This window comes from Eretmochelys imbricata, chromosome 1 (assembly GCF_965152235.1).
Source record: "Eretmochelys imbricata isolate rEreImb1 chromosome 1, rEreImb1.hap1, whole genome shotgun sequence".
Classification (NCBI taxonomy): Eukaryota; Metazoa; Chordata; order Testudines; family Cheloniidae; genus Eretmochelys; species Eretmochelys imbricata.
The window spans coordinates 224,059,136-224,073,977 of NC_135572.1; the positions used below are offsets into that span (position 1 = coordinate 224,059,136).

The 14,842-nt window shown below is 48.7% G+C and overlaps 1 pseudogene; it reads left to right on the plus strand.

The window, feature by feature from the left end:
* LOC144269875 (antigen WC1.1-like) overlaps nucleotides 1-14,842 on the plus strand; it is a 51,099-nt pseudogene that overhangs the window by 4,448 nt on the left and 31,809 nt on the right.

The window sequence follows — 14,842 nt, forward strand, 5'->3', positions numbered from 1 at the left end:
GCAGGATTGGGGAGCAGAGTTTGTTAAAAATAAGGAGACAGAAGGAAGGGGAAGAGGCACAGCAACACCTCTGCTGCCAAGCGAGTCACTCACTGTCAAGTGTTTTTCCGGAATCACAACAGAGCAGAGTCTCAAGGAGGGATTCATAGGAGGATCAGGTGTTGGTTGCACAGATTTTCTGAGGGAGTTTTCTCCATACAGATAGGGCAGCATGGGAGAAAATGCAAAGGTTAAAAGTTAAAGATGTTTCCCACAATCCAAGTATTTGTAAGAGTTCTCTTGAGGAAGAGCAGGAGGTAGGTGTGGTGCCAGCCAGTCATTATTCTGTGCTATTCCCTTGCCTTGTGCCTGTTCCTTGAATTGCCTGTGTCCCATGATTCAAGTAAACTTGTTTCCAAGGAGCCCTCCTGCTGCTGATAGCACTGATGGGCATGGTGTGTGCAGGACCTCCTGCTACTGCAAGAGAGGGTCATGGCCTACTCAGGAAGCCCTATGCTCTGCCTCTACCACTAAGAATCATGGTCTAGACAGGAAACCCCAAGGCCGGGGTGAAAGTAACATTAAGCACTTACCGGTACAGGGGCCTAATTCTGGGCCCCTGAAAAGGATGGGGCCTTGGGCAGAAGGGGCGGGGCTGGGAGTCAGCCTCCCACAGCCAGCCCATCCGCGCTCCCTGGCCTGTGCTGCCTGGGGCTCCGTCGGTGATTTAAATTTTAAATTGCTGGCCCCGGGGCAGCTGCCCCTTTTGTGCCCCCCATTGGCAGCCTGGGTGGGGGGGCAATGATGTTAAAGCGCTGCCGTGGCAGCGCTTTAATGTCATCTGCGTACAGGCCAATACCAGCAGCCACTTTTTACTGGTATGTTGTACCGGCCGACTTTCACCCCTGCCCCAAGGCCTATTAGTGGAAGAACTGTCAATATTTCAGATGCTGCTGAGTAATTCTTCTTCTATAAAGCTGATCTGAGCGACACAACCTGGTTCTAGTGAGTTGTCCTTGTCTGTAATTGGCCATGTCCTACACTGGGAATTGGTCTTGTAATGATCACCTTTGGCACAAGAGATTTCTTTCCTAGTTTATAAAATAGCCTGCCTTTAATGTCTCCTAGTTCATGTTTAATATGATATAGAATCTATCGGGGTGAGAAACAGCACGGCTACAGTTTGTGCAGAACTTTTCCTTCCGGCTCCGGAGATTGGGGGTTACCCGATGATCTGCGGCTGTGGTAAACCTGACATCAGAAGGGGGCTCATCACTCATATATGGTGATGTTTGTTGCTTTCAAGTTTTATTGGATGTTTTAGCTGCATAAAGTCACAGATAAAACCACTGATAACTAAAAAGGCAGATGGGTTTGCTATTGGTTCCTTCCCGCAGCTGATGCCAGTCTCTGAATCTATATATTTCCCTTCCACTGCTTTGTTGTCACTTGTCAGACACAGAGGAGTCCTGGCAGGTGTTTAGGGGCAGCCAGTGCAGTGAGTGGGGGGACAGCAAGTCAGGCTGGCAGGTGTTTAGGGGCAGCCAGTGCAGTGAGTGGGGGGACAGCAAGTCAGAGATGAAGGGACATCTCTCCTCTCCAGTGCTGTGGCTTCTTCTCCTCACAATTCAGGACATTGCAGGTAAGTCTCCTCTGTGCTTCACCAGGGGAGCTGGGTTAACTGGAATGAGGGTGGTAACTTTTAGAGTCAGCTTTTTACCATCGGTACCTGGCTTGAACGTTATGACTTTTCCTTTAGGGATAAGACCTTGCCACTCTAATCAAGGCATTTGTAACCTTGACCTTGGACTATTCAAATGACCCTAATGTGGGGCTGTACCTTAGAACCATTCAGAGAACGAAGCTGGTGCAAATGGCAGTGGACTCACTGATCAGCACATCTCGCTGGGAGCATGTTACAGCCGTGCTGGAGGGTCTGCACTGGCTGCCCATCTCTGGATGGAGGTTAAGGTGTTGGTGATGATTTATAAAGTCCTGAATGGTCTGGGACCAGCCTCCCTGAGGGATCCCCTCTCTCCCCGTGACGTACTGCCACAGCTCTGGTCAGCAGGGGCACCTGAGCTGGTTCCCCCTTTTTATAAATTAGAGGGGTGGCTGGCAGGGTGCTGTCTGTGAGGCCTCCAGGACCCTGAAACTTCTTGTCCCCTTTGGGCCAAAATAGCCCAAATCTGGTGACCTTCTGGGCACACTGCAAGAGACACTTGTTTGGGGGTGCGGGTGGGAAGGACCTAGGCTGTGCATCACATAATGAGAAAAGGGTGGGAAAGAGTTTCTGTGGGTGTCTGTCTGGCTGAGTTCCTGTTGAAATGGTCACTTCATGCTGCAGGGATTTGAGTGTTATCCATGCTGTCCGCATGCCTAGAGCCTTGGCTGGGCATCGCTTTAATAATTTCAATCCCAATAAATACATCAATAATTTGGGATCCAACAGAAATGTCTGTTTGGTCCAGAATCCAACAGCTCTAAGGGCCAAGTCCTGGCTCCTCACTCCCCCATTCACTCAGTGAAGCAAGTAGAAGTTTTGCAATTTTGAAGTGAGCAGGATTTATCCAAATAAACCCAGAGCTGATTCCTCCCAGAGAAGGGGAGTGTGCATGTGTTGGGGTGCAGTGTGCAATGCCCTGTTCCCATGGGGGGTATCGGAAGCTCTGCCAGCAGGAAGATTTATCCTGCAGGAGACCTGCCTCCCTCCCCCAGGGTTTCTGCTGGAGCAGAGAAGCTTTGAATCCTAGCTGGAGGCGAGAGAAGCCTGACCAGCACAAGCTACATGGCAGAGGTGCTACATCAGGGCCTCTCACGGCCACATTGGTTTCATTCCCTCAAGGCCACCCCTGCCCAGTTTCAGGGCTGCTCTCATTCCTCCAGGACAGAGGGGGCTGCAGGCTCCTTGCCATGCAGTGTCCCAGTTCCAGGAAGATTTAACAGCAATGGGGGAGGGGGGAGCAGATCATGAGGTACATCAGCATGTGCTGGTGCGTCTTAGGGAGTGAATCTGGCCCAAAGACTCCAAAACTGATCAGCAATAGGATTCAAATTGAATGTGGGACCCAGATATGATACAAATAATGCAGTGATTGGAACCTGCTGGGCTGGTGTTAGCAGCACGAGAATGATCCATGTGTCTGGCAGGGCAATGAACTACTCAGCAGTAGCTGGTTCATGGGAACCCGATGTGCTGCTGCACCAGCCTGGGAAACTGACCCTGACCTTGACAATCAGCAAGGTCAGTCTCAATTATTGTCTTCGAGAAAACCTGCCCTGATGTATATTTCACAGACAGCTCAGTAACTGTGCGGTGAGTAGGGGGCTGGTACCCAGAAAATCCTGACAAAACCAACCATCTAGCAGGTGACTTGGAGTTTATATTTCAGATTCCCAAGAAGTTCCTATATAATGTGCTGGGATTAGAGCCCATAACACAGCTGTACATGACCGGAAAGCATGGAATTCTGTGGTGACTTCTGCTGATCAGACTGACATTGCAGGGGATGGACAATTATTACCACGTGCGGGATAAATTACTGCACGATTGTGGGATAGTGTCATATAGTGATGCCAAGCACATGTTCAGCTCTATGTATTTTTGTTGGATTTATGAGCAAAGGTGCCTCATCCCCTGAATATTTTTTTTATTTTCTATGGGAAATTTGACTGCTTCACATGATGCAGACACAGTGACATGGGGAGCATAAAATACTCTCCAGCTATTTGTGGGATAACGTCATATAGTGATGCCAAGCACATGCTCAGCTCAAAGTATTTTTGTTTGATTGCTGAGGAAATGTGCATCGTCTCTTTCATTTTTTTTTTATTTTCTCTTAGAAATCTGAGTTTGCTTCACATGACACAGACACAGTGATGTGGGGGAGTTTACAATATAGGGGATATGACCAATGTAGCTACTCTTCCGTTTCCCTCAGTGCCCCAATCCTCCTCCTTGAGCTCTAAGTAGAGGCCAGGTCAATCTTTGCCAGAGGATCGTGTTTCACAATTATTGACCTCTTTACATTGTGCTGGAAAACAAATTTGTAAAATTCAGTGGGGTTCAGGCCAACAAATGAGAATATATCAGGGATGGGCCACAGCTGCAGGTCTCACTCCCAGACCCAGATAGCTCAGACATAGGTGAGAGGTTTCTTGCAGGAGTCAGTGGGTGAGATTCTGGGGCCTGCCTTGTGCAGGAGGTCAGAATAGATGATCATAATGGTCTCTTCTGACCTTAGTACCTATGAATCTATGAATCTGAACTTCCCCAATGTTCAGAGTGTTGAGTGGGGTCATTATTCCAAGTTGGGTCACAGAAGTGGAGCCAGCATATGAGAGATGCAGTATGTAAATGTGATTGTTATCCGGAAAGGTGCTGATGGCTGCCATTGGGGAGTTTCCGATCCTAAGATAATCACAGACCTCATGAAAGCCAATGGCAGGGAGAGAACTCTCTTCTAGGCTCAACAGACGGAGCAATCAAAATCCTTTACGTAGTGAAAACAGCTGCAGACAGTGGGAGCTACTGCCAAAGGCACTGGGCACATGGGCAGGGCACAGCTGAGCCAGGCATTTCCATTGTTGTCAATGCAGGGGCTAGGATACTGGCTTCAGACTGTGTCTGTTGCGGGGAGAAGCCAGTAGAAGGAGTTATGACCGGGATCTTGGAAGCAGAAAGGAAACAAAGCCAGTTGGAGCTCACTGGAGGGGCAGGCTGGGGGATTTCTGAGCAAGAAAACTGCCGGCTGTTCTTAGTTTCTACTGGGCGCAGGGAAACAGAACTGCGTGTGCACCTAGCTAGAGCAGTGTTGCAGCCTTGGGTTCTGCCACAAGTGAACATCACGGTGTTAACTCCATTGAAAAAAAGCCCCTATTTTTCTCAGTGCAGACCAGGCCCCATGGGTTGCCTGTGGGACTGCACTGAAGTGAGCCGTACCTGAATAAACACCCCTGTGGATTGCAGCAAAGTGAGTGTTTTGTATTTCCTTGGAATTAAAGGAGCAGGATGGTCTGGCCACATACTTGTGTGAACTGCACTGTTCTCTGAGCTCCATGGAGGCTCCATAAACACAGTGTCCCTGGCTCAGCCATCCACCGCTGCAACCAGCCTATTCCAGGGGTCACAGTGGAACTCTGCATGTAGCTGTAACTCCTGTGCATTGTAATGATGCCCATACTTGCTCCCAGTTTGAGGGACAGTCCTGGCTCTTCACACCCTGTCCTGTGGAAAAGTTCTCCCAGCCAATATCCCAGGATTGTGCAGCGGGCAGTGGCCTCTCCTCTCATTTCCTGTTAACTGCCTCCCTCCCAGCAGCCAGCTTTGCCTCTCCACAACCCCCAGAAATGCAAACAGCCCTAGAGACAACTGGGGGCAGTGGTGGAGCTCAGAGCTACTGGGAGAAAAGCAAATGTCAGGGAGTGGGGGCAGAGTCTGCTTCTTATGTGGGGAAGGAGCAGCCTGTACATGCAGGGAGGAGAGGCCAGGTAGAAAGGGGAGAAGAGAAGGGGGAATAGCCCAGGGGAGGTGGGTGGGAAGATACCAGTGGGGAGGTGATGAAAGGAAAGTCCTGTGGGGAGCACAAGGCTGTAATGCCAAGCTCCACAGAACAAAAATTACGAGGTTATAAAAACCATCCGGTCATGATACTCAGTCTGTCTCTGGACTGTAGAACCCCCCTCTATTCCTCGGCCAGCGTGGGGGTGAGAACTGCAGACTGAAAAGTCACCGTTTAATGCACCAAAACTGCATGACTCCCCCCGGCTGCTCAGCTGGAGATGCGCTTACCCTCTCCTCACCCCTGAGACGGGAACTGCCCAGCACTGCCTTCGCTTTCCCTCCTGGTTCAGTTCCTCTGACAGACGAAGGACTGACTGAGAAATAGCTTGACAGCCACTGAGCTAATTTATGTAGCGTAGTTCACACTCACACACAGAACTTCTGTTACTGTTCAGGGGTGAGTTACAGACAGAGATACTGGAGACCTTCACACTGACATCAACCATTCACATCAGCTCTCATGTCACCGTAACAGGGCAGGGTTGATTTAGCCATTTGCAAACAGCAACACTTCCCATGCTTCCCCCACCCCACCCCTGCAACTTCTCTGCCTGAGGCAGGAAAGCACTGCCCGCATTCTAGAGCCCCCTCCCCTTCTCTCTTTTGCTCCTGCCCCCTCCCACTCCTGACGCCATCCCATGCCTACTCCAGACTCCATTCCCCTCCCCAATACTCCCTCCTGTCACCCTGCTCCAGAACCCCTCCCCTCCCTCCTGTCTACCAGCACCAGACTCCCCACACTCCATCCCGATTCCTCCATCCTCCCCAATTCTCCCTCATCTCCCCCTGCTCCAGGCTACCTCCCCTCCCTCCCATCCTCTGCTCCACACCCCTCCCCTCTTCACCCTCTTGCTGCCCCACTTCAGAGTCCCTCCCTCCTCCCCTACACATGATCACAGTTCCCCACCCCTACCTCCTTCTTCCCCCCTTTTTAGAACCCCTCTCCTCCCCATGCCTCCTTCTGCCCCCTCTCTGCTCTCTCCCACTCCCCCTCTCTCTCTCGTGCCGGATTCCTCACCCCCTCCTCACTTCTCACTCCTGTCCCCCACTCCAGACCCCTCCTCTCTCCACCTCTCCATTCAGATCTGCTTCTCTAAACCCCCTTCTCCTCCCTCCTGCCCCCTGCTCAATAACCACTCCAGCCCTATGCTCCCTGCTCCCCCATCCAGACCACCCTGTGCTCCATCTCCACTGCTCCCTCCTGCCCCAATTTCAGATCCCTGTCCCCTCCCTTCCGACTTTCTCTCCTGCCTCCCTGTTACCCTACTGCAGACCATCTCCCCACCATCTTGCTGGCTTCAGCCCCAGTGACAGTGACAGGAGATGGTGCCATTTGGAATAAGGAGTTGGCGCCTTCCATCGTGTTCTCACGAGACAGGTAAAAACTCCCCAAACCACCAGAGTGGGGATAAAATGGGGAGAGCTGCAGCAGTGACAGCCTCGAGTGCGAGGCCCTGAGACATGAGAAGGTGGTGCCATGAGGCAGCTCTGGGCATGTCCCATTCTCCTGGTTCTGGGCATGGATCCCTTCCTGTCGAGCACGGACTCTGCTGTGATAATGCTGAGGAGGGGGCTCCCTGCTGCTCTGACCCTGCTCCGTGTCTCTCTTTGTAGGTGCTGATGAGCTGAGGCTGGCGGATGGAGGCTGCCCCTGTGCAGGGAGAGTGGAGGTTAAACACCAGGAGCAGTGGGGGACCGTGTGTAGTGATCGCTGGGACGTGACAGATGCTGGGGTTGTCTGTAAGTAGTTGGAATGTGGAACTGCTGTCAGTGCCCCTGGCGGGGCTCATTTTGGAGCAGGATCTGGGGCAATTTGGCTTGATGACGTTGCCTGTGCTGGTACCGAGTCTGCTCTCTGGCAGTGCGGGAACAGGGGATGAGGAGTGCATAATTGTGATCACACAGAGGATGCTGGAGTGACCTGTTCAGGTAAGAATCAGCCACCTCTGTCCTGAAAGACAAATCCCCTGAGACAAAGGGGCTTGAATCCAGAGGGCATCGTGTGCCTGTGACCCTAATGAGAAATGAACAAAAAGCAGAGCAAGTCCTGTAATTATTGTTATTACTGAAGTGTAATTATTACAGTTCATGTCTCTGGCCACTGGGAAGCCCCCTGTGTGACTGTGAAGCATTTTCATTATCTCATTTCCAGTTGCTTCAGTGCCACATCGTTCCTTTCCCTTTCCCTCTGAATGGGTCTAAAAATGCAGATAGGAGAGAAAATGAAAAAGGAAAATGTCACGTAGGCTCCTAAGTCACTGAGGCACTTTTGAAAATGTTACTCTCATGCTAAAATCCAGACCCAGAAACCCAACCCCAGAGGTACAGAGGCTGGGGCATGTATGTAGCCCCTTTGCCACCCTTCTAGGGTGACCAAGGAATGGGCAGATTCTCCCAGCTTGGCCAGAATTAAATTTTGCCAAAAGCACTCCCCCCTCTGCTCTGTTACTTCTCACATTTTGGACCAACCAGTAACAGAAAATTTCACACTCTCTGATACCCTGTAGATCGAGAGTAGAATAGAGAGCTCAGCCAAAAATATACCTCAACCCTACACAGCACAGGAATATCATATTATCGAGGGATTTGTTGTAACTGAATAGTTAACATTACAGTTACAGACCCATTATAAGTTTTATTTTTAAGTTCTCTCTTCTTAACATTTAGCAGGAATAATATCTTCCCCTGAAATAGCACAAGGAAGAGTAGAATATTTTCCGATAGTTCCAAAAGTTTTAGCAGCTCCCCCTGGCCATGGGAGCTCAGGGCAGGGTTTAATCTCAACCCTTTCCTGGATTTTGAGTGTTTCAGTGACACACTTCAACATTCTCTTCACATGCTTAGCGGGGGGGTGTGTGTGTATGTGTCACCCTTCTGCCAGGTGGAGCCAGCAGCAACCAGGGCTTGGTTCAATATCTAGGGGTTCCTTTTTAACAATATGACACAGAACCGGTTTGAGTCCCCACCTAGTAATCTGGAAAATTACACACCACCCCTGGGTGACTTAGAGAGGCAATACTTCCCCACTGGCAAGCAGAGTCTGCGTGTAGAAAAGAAACTTTTAATGAAAGGAGGGAAATCATCTGACATTCATTAGGGAAAATGCTGCAAGCAGGATTCATAAACATAAAACTGTGAGCAGGGCACCCACCCCAGCGTGCGTGGGGCAGCACCTTCCACCTCATGTTCTTGAGTTCTACAACCAAAAGTTTCTTTTCTGTGCCCCTCTCTGCTCCCTCATCACACCCGACTCACGGTGGATGTCCTTGGTCAGTGAGGACCCAGAGTTCAGAGGTGCATCTGTGAAAGTTCACCTTCTACCCAGGGAAGAAGGCACCTTACTAGTTCTACCATCTGAGCACTTGTTCTGGCCGGTTAATTCACCAGCCACTGTTCCTCTCTGCTGGCCACCTGGTCTCCCTGTCAGCCTCATTACTGAGACCTGTGTATATAAGTCTCTTGAGAGTCCACCCAGCTCCTAATCATTGTCAGCTCTACATAAAGCAGGCTAGACGAAAATACTACCCCACCACCAGCGTTTTCAGCTCTAATAAGCACTTAACATAGTAAAGAACTTCTAATAGAACATATTTAGCTCTATTTTTGAACAGGAAAAAAGAAATAGGTTAAACCAGACCTGGAACCCTTAGGAAGAATCCACACCTTTTAGCTAACACACCCCGCTTAGATTTACAGACATCTAGCATTCAAGTCCCTGACTTAACAAGTTCTTTTCAGTGAGGGTGACCCCCTCATTTGGGACAGGTTCAGCACAGTTCTGCTCCCCTTTACTCATACAGTAAAGACAACAAGACTGATAACATTTCACTACCCCTGTGTCAAGGTTCCTTCCCCACTCTGAACTCTAGGGTACAGATGTGGGGACCTGCATGAAAACCTCCTAAGCTTATTTTTACCAGCTTAGGATAAAACTTCCCCAAGGTACAAATTAATTTTACCCTTGGATTTCCACTGCCACCACCAAACTTTATCTGGGTTTACTGGGAAACGTAGTTTTGACACATCTTTCCCCCCCAAATCCTCCCTACGCTTGCACCCCACTTCCTGGGGAAGGTTTGGTAAAAATCCTCACCAATTTGCATAGGTGACCACAGACCCAAACCCTTGGATCGTAGAACAATGAAAAAGCATTCAGTTTTCTTACAAGAAGACTTTTAATAGAAGTAAAGGAATCACCTCTGTAAAATCAGGATGGTAGATACCTTACAGGGTAATTAGATTCAAAACATAGAGAATCCCTCTAGGCAAAACCTTAAGTTACAAAAAAGACACACAGACAGGAATATTCATTCTATTCAGCACAGTTTTTTTCTCAGCCATTTAAAGAAATCATAATCTAACACATACCTAGCTAGATTACTTGCTAAAAGTTCTAAGACTCCATTCCTGTTCTGTCCCTGGCAAAAGCAGCATACAGACAGACACAGACCCTTTGTTTTTCTCTCTCCTCCCAGCTTTTGAAAGTATCTTGTCTTCTCATTGGTCCTTTTGGTCAAGTGCCAGCGAGGTTACCTTTAGTTTCTTAACCCTTTACAGGTGAGAGGATTTTTCCTCTGGCCAGGAGGGATTTTAAAGGGGTTTACCCTTCCCTTTATACTTATGACACCCTGCATTCAGTACTAAGGTGATCTGTAACCCAACACTAGACAAGCTGAACACTTTGAGTAATACGACTCTATCTGCTGATATCTAGGCAAAGTAGGTGCGTTCATGTAAATACAGTTTGCTCCCAAAGTCTCTCCTCCTCCCAGCAGCTGTCAGGGGAGAACTCATTCAGACCCTGCTCACAGCTGCCATTTCCGAGTATTTTTAAACAATAAAAAGCTGGGCTGGGCAGGAACTCAATGAGCTCCATTGTCAGGTCTTTGAAACTGCAGAAAACAGATCAACCTTCACCAATGTAAACCCCCTAACCTGGAAATAACAACAGCATAATGCCTTGTGCTGCCCACCTAGCAACTGTCCTATAGAGAGTTTGTCTTCCCTAAATCTCATTAGGAGAAGAGAGCTATATATAAACAAATGGGCTATCAGAACAAAAGTTCTGTCTATGCACCTTTCTGTAAAATTGTACCTGCATCTCAGCTGGAGCTGCATGTTTGTAGTGGGAATAAAGTTCAGGTTTGTAACAGGGCACTTGAAGGGCTAGGCTGCTGAGTGATTGGTGCCCCTAATCTTTAGCTCCTTGTTTTGAAGGTCAATTTGCCTTAGTTTTTTAGGCAAGGAAATCTAGGTTCTCTCTCTCCACCAGGTCCTAACCCATGGTCCTGCATGTTTCAACCCCTGAATAAGGGAGGTCTCTCAGCAGGGAGTCTAAATCCCTTGTCCTGGGCTACTTCCTACCACTGTTATTTTTGTTTAGAGCCTGGCCCCTCTAGTCCCATTTGCTGGGTGGCTTGCATCCCATAGCGCTCTCCCGTGGATCTTTGGTGGTATCATGCTGCACTCTCAGGCTCCTTCAGATGGGGAAGCTGTAAGTTTGGTGAGACTGAACCCCACCATGTCTCTGAGCTTCAGGGACCCAGTTACCTCAGTTTCTGGAGGCTCCTAGGTCTCCTCCACAGTCCCCCTTGGCTGGGGAGACAGCAATTACTCACTGGTGGCTACCCCGGCTGGCAGGCTAGTGACCCTTCCCCTCAGGTGGGGAGGTGGATAGCTTCTGCCTCTTCGCCACTCAGCCCTCAACTGAGCCAGGCTCTCTCCTTTTCTCCCCCCCAGGCCTGGCATTGGCTGCATGTACAGCGGGGTGTTGCTAGCTGGGCCCAAAGGCTCCCTTTATCCTCTGTCGTGCTGGCAGGGTAGTTCCACAGGGGCTTATATTGTCTTTCTCTTGTGGTTGGAAACCCCCTTGTCCTCCTGTGTAAAATCCCCTGCACAAGATGGAGTTTGCAGTCACCTGGGCAAGTCACGTCTAAGAATGATTCAGCTTTTTGCAGGCCGACACCATTGTTTACATGTTAGTTTGAATGTTCCCAGGAAAGCTCAGATGTGGATTGGTGTCTCCCAAAGTCCGTTGTCAGTTAAGTGTTTCTTGATTGGGCACTTACTGAGAATAGTCCTTTCTCCAGAAGCCGACCAAATGCTTCACTGAGGCTACTTAGAATCAAATAAGTACATAGCCAATATTCATAACTTCGAATACAAAAATGATACACACATACAGGCAGCATAATCATAACCAACAAACTACAACCTTCCCCTAGACAATGATCTATATGGTCACAGTTCATGGCAATAACGTCACAACTGTAATGTGAGTTTGCTTTGTACAGACTGAGTAGAAACAGAATAAAGGGCCCATTCAGAATTATTCCAGAAATAACCAGTCATCTCCCTACAAACTGCCCTGTGCACTAGATATCACTGAGAACAAACACATACGGGAGCTGTGATGGTTCTGCACCAAGCAATTTTTCAGAGATGCTGACCTGACAGAATACTAGAAAACTTGCCCAAAAGTGACAGTCGTCTCCTCATACGCAGTGTTGCTGTAGCCGTGTTAGTCCCAGGATTTTAGAGAGACAAGGTGGGTGAGGCAATATCTTTTATTGGACCCACTTCTGTTGGAGAGAGAGAAACTTTTGATCTGACAGAGAAGAGCTGTGTGTAAGCTGAGAAGCTTGTCTCTTTCACCAACAGGAGTGGGTCCAATAAAAGCTATTACCTCAGCCATTTTGTCTCTCTCAATCCCCTCTCATCCAGTTTCAGTTTTCGTTTCCGGTTGGATTAATACCAAACACTGCCAAAACATTCTCCTCTGCCAAGGTCCTTGCCTCAGTCAGTGCACAGGCTGGATGGTGCCCAGGGAGTGAATCAGGGATGCACAGTGAAAGAGGCTGTTGTCTGTAGGCCCACAGGCTCATTGGTTGCAGCAGCAGCATCGTCATCATTGGCGAGCCCTCCATTCGAGGATGATCTCCACCACAGATTTACAGATGGGTCCTGAGATCTTGGTTTCCTCCCGTAGGTCACAGTCTGTGAAAACGCGCCAGAGCAGTTTCCCAAACGAAGCACTTGCGCACTCGATCCTGTGCTGGATCTCACTGTCAATTTTTGCATTTTGAGAAAGTTGGCTACCGAGGTAACAGAAGTCCTCAACTCTCTCCAAAGTCTGTCCCTCAGTAGTGATTTGTGGTGGCTCATGTGCAAGGCCTTAAGCAGTCTGATGGAGCACTTTCGTTTTCTTGATATTGAGTGAGAGTTGTAGGCTTCGGTAAGTTTGTGCAAAAAAAAAAATCCAGTGTGGACTGAAGGTCATTCTCAGTGTGCGTGACGATGACACAGTCATCAGTGTTTTGAAGATCAGTAATGGACACCCTGAGGACTTTAGACTTTGAGCGGAAATGTCAAAGATTAATAAACAGCTTATTCATTTACATTGAATGTCAACTCCAGTGGGGAGGAGGTCTTTATCAAGGACCAAAATGACTGCTAAATACATGGAGAACAGGGTTGCGGCAATAACACATCCTTGCTTAACCCCTGTTTTGACGATAAAAGGATCCATCTCCAGGCTATTACAGAGAATGGTGGCAGCCATCTCACCATGAAGAAGCCTTAGGCCCTTAATAAATTTTGGAGGGCAGCCAAATCTGGCCAGCACCTCCCACTGGGCTTCATGATTGACAGAATTGAAGGCCTTTGTCAAATCAATGAGAACCAGGTACTGCTCCTGATTTTGCTCCCAAGACTTTTCCTGGATTTGGTGGGCAACAAAGATCATATTGGTTGTCCAGCAGGATGATCTGAAACTGCACTGAGATTCCGGCAATATTTCCTCAGCAAGGGGAAGTCATCGGTTTAAGAGGCTATGGGCAAGAATTTTCCCTGCTGCAGATAGCAAGTTAATGCCACGATAATTTCCACACTCCAATTTATCTCCTTTCTTAAAGATTGTAACAATGTTGGCATTTCTCAAGTCTTCCGGAATCTTCTTATTCTACCAAATTTGAAGAAAAATGAATCTCCCGACAACATAGTTCTGAGGGCCATTGGAGCACCCAAGCCCCTTCACTGCAAGAAGGTGACGGTCCCCGAAGAGGGGCTGCAGCAGTGGCAAGATGTGTAACCAATAAAATTATGCTGAAATTGTGCTCCTGGCTACTGTGGGCCACAGTGACACCAAGCACTAGAACAGAGATGAGGGAGACTGTATCCACCTATTGGGCCCAGGCAGTGTGAGGAGGAAGCTATCTGAACTGAATGCAGACTGGGGTGGCAGGGGAAAGTAGATGAGGATAAGGATGCAGGGGGAATATTCTGAGTCCAGAGGCTGGTGGATGGAGAGAAACTGGCACCGGGAGAGAAAGTGGGAGATGGGGACTGGCTGGGCAGGGAGACTGGGACTGGGGATGAGAAGCTTGAGAAGTGGAGACTGGAACAGGGTAGAGAAGAAGAATGGGACTGGGACACAGAGCAAGGGATGGGAAAGAGACAGAACTGGGACAGGTTGGAGGGGAGGGGGTTGAATGGGTTAGTCTTAGGGGAACAGGGGAAGAGGGGTCTGTGACCAATAGAGAACAGACTTCTCCAGAACTAGAATGGAACCCAGTATCCCTGAGTTTTGCCATTCCCCTGCTGTCAGCAAATATCTGTCAAACCCTCCAACAAATTTTTCTGATTCCCCTCTAGTGCTGGTCCACGCAGAGGATGACAACCTACTACTGCTGTCAGTTACACCATTAGCTCAAGTGGCAGAGGTTTGGGTGGCAGATCTAAAGATTCCAACCCTGCTGACGACCCATGTGGGTGTCAACATGATTCCGCATCTTGGAACTTCTGATTTTTCAGTTTGTTTTTTCAAAAACCTAGGAAATTATGCGGAGAACATAACTTGTAAGGAACATTAATTTTGCAGAGTTGAGCTGTAAAAAATAAGGAAAAGGCAGAATTAAAGTTGTCTTTGCAACTCTAGTTTGGCCCACTTGTGCGTATGCATTAAGATACAGTCTTTCATTACCTGATAACATGCTATTTTCTCCACAGAATAGACAGTGATCTGAATCAGGGCTGTGGCGTGAAGGAGGTGGTTGTCTGTAGGACCCCTGTCTCATTTGTTGCAGAAACTGTGAAGTGTGCTGTGTGTGAGGCAGGCGATTGCAGAAAGAGAAAGGAGGGTCTCTTGTTAAGGCAGGTGAATGCTGCCCTGGGGAATTGGATTCTATCCCTGCCTCTGCCACAGAGTTTCTATGTGATGCTTGGCAAGTCCCTGAAACCAAATCTTTCACAGGTGGTCATTAATTGTGTGTTCCTCATTTTATGGGTGGCCCCCTTGAGACC